Source organism: Elephantulus edwardii, unplaced genomic scaffold (assembly GCF_000299155.1).
Source record: "Elephantulus edwardii isolate Elephantulus edwardi_28Jun2011 unplaced genomic scaffold, EleEdw1.0 scaffold00106, whole genome shotgun sequence".
NCBI classification, from domain to species: Eukaryota; Metazoa; Chordata; class Mammalia; order Macroscelidea; family Macroscelididae; genus Elephantulus; species Elephantulus edwardii.
Window position 1 is genome coordinate 226,195 of NW_006399856.1, and position 6,382 is coordinate 232,576.

At 43.8% G+C, this 6,382-nt stretch overlaps 1 protein-coding gene and 1 pseudogene across 1 annotated transcript in view; one reads left to right on the forward strand and one right to left on the reverse strand.

Annotated features, from left to right (window-relative positions):
- The window catches only part of LOC102844228 (sterol 26-hydroxylase, mitochondrial-like), a 52,088-nt gene that overhangs the window by 25,401 nt on the left and 20,305 nt on the right, over positions 1 to 6,382 (reverse strand). The window lies entirely within an intron of this gene.
- LOC102866360 lies at positions 2,582 to 3,643 on the forward strand (annotated as a pseudogene).

Consider the following 6,382-nt stretch of genomic DNA (forward strand, 5'->3'; position numbering starts at 1 on the left):
ATGGAGAAAAGTGCAACAATGAATGAATGGAAATCCAAAGTCTCTGTAAACTTCCATTAAAATGAATAATAATAAACAAAACAACAACAAAAAAGACTTTTCATTTTAGCATCAATGCCAAACAGTTGAGTTATATGTTCCTAAAATATTCTGTACTTGGTGTGTCTTGACTCAGCTTAGTCTGACAATTTCTTGAGGGCAGAGATCTTGTCATTCTTCTTTACTACTCAGTGTATTTACAGGGCACTGATGCATATTAAGGAAGGGTCCCTTAGGTGTGCCCTGAAACACCTCTCATCTCACAGGAGATTAAAGGAGTGGAAAAGCAAGCAGAAAAAGAACACGTCAGTACAACAATTGCCAGAAGTAGAGTGCATGCTTTGGACCCAGGTCCTTGAGAATCTCCTCAACACAGTGGAATGCCAAAACATGGAAACCTCCCAGGAATGTAGTAGAGACTACAGAGGTTTAGGAAAAGAAAGAACTTCCTCCCAAACTAAGAGAGAGAGAGAAAGCCTTCCCTTGAGCCAATGTCCTGAATTTGGAGTTCTCGTCTCCCAGCAGGAGGACTAAGTAACTAAGACGTCTAGAGGGTCGTTCAACCCTGCACATCTGACATATGGGATCCATCACTATGAGTCGGGAAAGACTCAGCGGCATCTCACTAATACACTTTCACAACAACAATTACAAAATTAACGGGTAGTACAGTCCTCATCTAAGCGATGGGCTCTTTACCTGTTCAGCAGGTGCTCATTAACATAGAGGACCAAACTTGTGCCGTCCACTGGTCATCTTTGGAGGCTGTGTTAGCTACCTCAAAACAAAATTCAAATCCATCGTGGTCAAGTGCGAACCAGCTCATGTCTGACCGTCCAGCAGGATTCCAAGGGAGGAGAGTGTCCATTTTTCCCTTTGGAGCTGCTGGTGGATTCGAACTGCCAGAGACCGGTCGGCCTTGGCATGGCAGCAGACCACCTTACCAAGCAGGCTTGCAGAGCTCCCTCAGGTAATCATCTAGTGCTGCTGTGACAGAAATACTCTCTCTGGTCACGTAGTGAACTGGTTCTGCTATAATAGCAATTCCACAAGTGAATGGCTTTAAGACACAGAAATGCTGTTTTTCCAAGTGTACAGTGCCTTGAAGACCAAATTCAGGGTGATCTTTCCTAACTCTATGGAGTTTTCCTTTCTCTGTCAGTTCTGGGATGAGGAGGTTGGAGCCAGAGTTTCTTGTCTTTCCAGTTTGTTTGCAGATTCTTTAGTGATCTCCCTGTGGCTTGGCATTATCTACCCTACGTCCTGGCTCAGTGATACAAGAGGTATAAAGGAGGCAAAACCCCAAGTCACAACAAGCAATCTTGCTATTTCTCTAGAATTAAGTTAAATACAGCCACACCATTGTGTTATACAGATGATACAATCTTGATTGCAGAAAGTGATGAGGACTTGAAGCACTTACTGCATAAGATAAAAAAAACAACTACAGCCTTCAATATGGATTACATCTCAACAACAAAACAACAAAAATCCTCAGCACTGGACCAATAGGCATAATCATGATGTTGTTGTTATTAGATGTCGCCGAGTCAAGTGCTACTCATAGTGACCCCATGAGCAAAAGATCTGAACCTTGTTCTATCCTGTGCCACTCTCACACTTCCTGACACAATGAGTCCACTGTGGCAGTCACCAAGTCAATCCACCTGGTCAAGGGTTTTCCTCTCCTTCACCAACCCTCCACCCTTCCCAGCATCATGTCCCTCTCCAAGGAATAGCACCTGCTAGCAACATGCCCAGAGTATGTGAGGCAAAGCTGCATCATTCTTGCTTCCAAAGAGAACTCTAGTTGCATCCTCTCCAAGATATATTTGTTTGTTCTCTGGGCCATCCACGGGGTTCAGTTCAGTACTCTTCTCCAACACTACAGCCCAAAGGCATCAATTCTTCTCCTGTGATCCTTATTCATGTCCAGCTTTCAGATGCATAGCAAGTGACTATGGCCTGAATCAGATTATTTGATCTCAGGAAATCATGATAGATGGGGCGTGGAATTTAAGTTGTGGATGATGTAATCTAACTTGTTCTACAAGAAATGTGCATGCTGTAGTAGCAGTCAAGATATCAAAAAGTGTGTTGCATTGGGAAAATCTGCTACTAAGGACCTCGCCAAGGTGCTAAAGAACAACAATGTCAGTTTACAGTCTAAGGTGCACCTGATCCAAGCCATGGTTTCCCATGCATTTGAAAGTTGGACAATAATGAAGGAGGACAGAAGAACTGATGCCTTTGGGTTATTGTGTTGGCGAAGAAGTCTGACTCTACCATGAGCAGCCAAAAGAACAAACAAGTATGTCATGGAGGAAATGCAACCAAGTGCTCCTTAGAGACAAAAATGATGAAACTTTGTCTCACATACTTTGGGCTTGTTGTTAGGAGGGGTTCAGTCCTTGGAAAAATACATCATGCTGGGAAAGAAGGAGGGTCAGAGAAAGAGAGGAAGACCCTCACCAAGAGGGATTGATACAGTGATTGTGAAAATGGGCTAAGGATGTCAGATAGATTGTGAGAGCAGCACAAGATGGGGCAAGCTATACAGCAGCGAGCCATTCTTCCTTGTATCAAGGGTTATGATGTGATTGCTCAAGCCCAATCTGGGACTGGGAAAACAGCCACTTTTGCCATATCAATTCTACAGCAGATAGAATTGGATCTGAAGGCCACCCAGGCTTTGGTCCTGGCTCTCACTCGAGAGTTGGCCCAGCAGATACAGAAGGTGGTAATGGCATTAGGAGATTACATGGGTGCCTCCTGCCATGCCTGCATTGGGGGCACCAATGTACGTGCTGAAGTACAGAAACTGCAGATGGAGGCTCCGCACATCATCGTTGGTACCCCAGGCCGTGTATTTGATATGCTTAATCGAAGATACGTTTCTCCCAAATACATAAAAATGTTTGTGCTGGATGAAGCTGACGAAATGTTAAGCCGTGGATTCAAGGACCAGATCTATGACATATTCCAGAAGCTCAACAGCAACACCCAGGTAGTTTTGTTATCAGCTACAATGCCTTCTGATGTGCTTGAAGTGACCAAGAAGTTCATGAGGGACCCCATTCGGATTCTTGTCAAGAAGGAAGAACTGACCCTGGAGGGTATCCGCCAATTCTACATCAATGTGGAACGTGAGGAGCGGAAGCTGGACACACTGTGTGATTTGTACGAAACATTAACGATCACCCAGGCCGTCATCTTCATTAACACCCGAAGGAAGGTTGACTGGCTCACTGAAAAAATGCATGCCCGGGATTTCACCGTCTCTACCATGCATGGAGATATGGACCAAAAGGAACGAGACGTGATCATGAGGGAGTTCCGTTCTGGCTCCAGCAGAGTTCTCATCACTACTGACCTACTGGCCAGAGGCATTGATGTACAACAAGTTTCTTTAGTCATAAACTATGACCTTCCCACCAACAGGGAAAATTACATTCACAGAATTGGACGTGGTGGGCACTTTGGCCGTAAGGGTGTGGCTATTAACATGGTGACAGAAGAAGACAAGAGGACCCTTCGAGACATTGAGACCTTCTATAACACCTCCATTGAGGAAATGCCCCTCAATGTTGCTGACCTCATCTGAAAGGGGCCATCTGTCCTGCTATAGCCCTGGCCCAGGGTTCAATCCTGGAGGGCTGGAGCAGGAGGGGGTAGTGAAGGGAGCCAAGGGATGGACATCTTGTCTTTCCCCCCCCCCCTCACACTCTTTTTTAATAAATGTCACTTTTTGAGGCAAAAGAAGGAACCATGAACATTTTAGACACCCTTTTCTTTGGGGTAGGTTCTTGCCCCAGTCGCCGACTTTTCTCCCCCTCTTAAAAAAAGCAACAACAAGAAAACAAACACTAATCCATTTCTCTAACCTAGTCACCTGCAGATCCATGAGGCTCTCCCCACCCCAGCCAGACTCTTTCAACACTCAAGGAGCTATGATGTCATTCAACCCCGTATGCTGGACCAAATCTGACGGGACAGTGCTAGAGTGAGGTGGCCCAGGGTATTATTCTAGGTGGGGGGAGCAAGGGGGAGAAAATGGTAGCCATTTTTACATTGTTTTGTATAGTATTTATTGATTCAGGAAGCAAATTCAAAATTCTGAATAAAATTACTTGGAAACTGCCAAAAAAAAAAAAAAAGATGGGGCAAGCTCTGGATCTGTTGTCCATAGGGACAGTATGATCCGCAGGGACTAGAAGGCACAAAACAGCAACAATCTTTTCTCATGAATATAACAAAAAGTCCAACCCTAAATGGATTATAACTACACATAAGGGGGGCAGAATTTACAATATACATCTTTTTTTTTTAAATTATTTGAGTAAAAGTTTACAAAGCAAATTCATTTCCATTCACCCATTTATACATATTTTGTTCTATACCATTCATTTAAATATCCACAATGTAATCACACTTTCCCCTTTAATCCTTCTATATCTCTCTGCCTTGTGCTGATTTTTCCTTTTCTTTCCCCCATGAAAAAATATGGAACGCTTCACGAATTTGCGTGTCACCCTTGTGCGGGGGCCATGCTAATCTTCTCTGTATCGTTCCAGTTTTAGTATATGTGCTGCCGAAGCGAGCACCTGATTTTTCCTTTATTGGATATTGCCTTTCCCTTCACTCATCTTTGTGTGTGCCCATGGCACATTTTTGGAGGGCACAAATGCAATCCATCAAAAGATCAAGAAGCTCGAGTTAGAGTCAAGGCCAGTGCCTGACTGGTGCCTTGAGTTTTAAGCATGTATTTTGAAGCAGAGTGAACAGCATTTCAAAGTAGATGTAGCTACAACGCAGTGTTTACTGGTGGAAACTGCTCCCTCTGGGTGTCCTCTTCCTTCACCCCAGATGCCTTGAGCTACCAGCTACTGTTTACTCATTAAGTGTTTCTGTCCGACCTTCCTCTTTCCACCATCTTTCTGCACCACCACAACGGTGCGCATGAATGTCCTGGCTGACGCTCACAAGAGCATCAACAAGGCCGAGAAGAGAGGAAAGTGCAAGGTTCTTATCAGCCTGTGCTCCAGAGTCATAGTTTGGCGAATTTGAAATCACTGATAATCACAGAGCAGGGGGAAAACTGTCAACCTCACAGGCAGGTTAAACAAGTGTGGCGTTATAAGCCTCAGATTTGATGTGCAACTCAAAGAGCTAGAAAAGTGGCAGAAAAATCTGCTCCTGTCCCGTCAGTTCGGTTTCATTGTACAGACCACAAGGAAGCAAGAAAAAAAAAAAACACACACAGGAGGAAAAATCCTGGGATTCCTTTTCTAGGAATGTAACACACACTGCAAATAAAATGCCTCCGGGGACACTAAACTCTTTGGTCTGAATGTGGAACAGAATCTTACATTGTTTTGAACAAACGCAGACCTCCTGCGCTGGTTGTTACTGGAGAAGGCCTCCCTAAGCATGTTGCCCTGAGATATTCTTCAAAGCTTGAAGGAAAACCCCTAAGGTCACCTTTTTAGCTAAATAACAAATTAGCTAAAACAAAATTAACAATAGTATTACACTTGAATGGTTACACATGGTGGACAGGGTTTGGTAGCCCTCCCAGATTGAGAGAGGCTTGGAAGCAGGATTGGCGTCCAGTTCTTAAACAACAGGCGTTTGGAAACTCTATGAGTATTAGAGAAACGACAAGAGTTCAGATCGTTCAGATCGTTTGTTCATAGGGTTGCTATGAGTCATACTCAACTCAACAGCACTTAACAAGAACAATATTACTAGGAAATTCCGGTGGCCTAGGGACAAGAAGCTGCACTGCAATCCCAGAGGTACGTGGCTCAAATCCACCAGATGCTAAAAAAAATAATAATTAAAAAAACCCAAACCAATATTACTCTTTTAAAAAAAATTTTTTTGTGGTGTACTGTCAAATCAGATCTAACTGGTATAGGAGGAAATTGTTCCTCCTTCTCCAGCAGAACATCTGGTTGATCAACAATATTACTGTTAGATTGTGCTTGTTGTTGTGTACTGTCAACTCAGAACTGACTCATAGCTGACTCTCCAGAGGGCATTCAGGGGCAGTTAATCACACGGGAGGAAATTGCCCGTCTTTCTCCCTCAGAGCACGCATTCGGGGCTGCAGCGTAGGTTCTTACCACTAGGCCACCAGAACTCACTCTAAACAGTTGTGCTCTTTTAAAAACATCAACTATGAGATTAATCAGAACTGGCTTTGACAAGCACTGCGGCAACTGGACAATTAAAACAGACATGGGGGGGGAAGAAGAACGAACTGGGGAGGAGGGTAGAGAAAACAGTGCAACAATGAATGAATGAAAACCCAAAATCTCTGTAAATGTTCATTAAAATG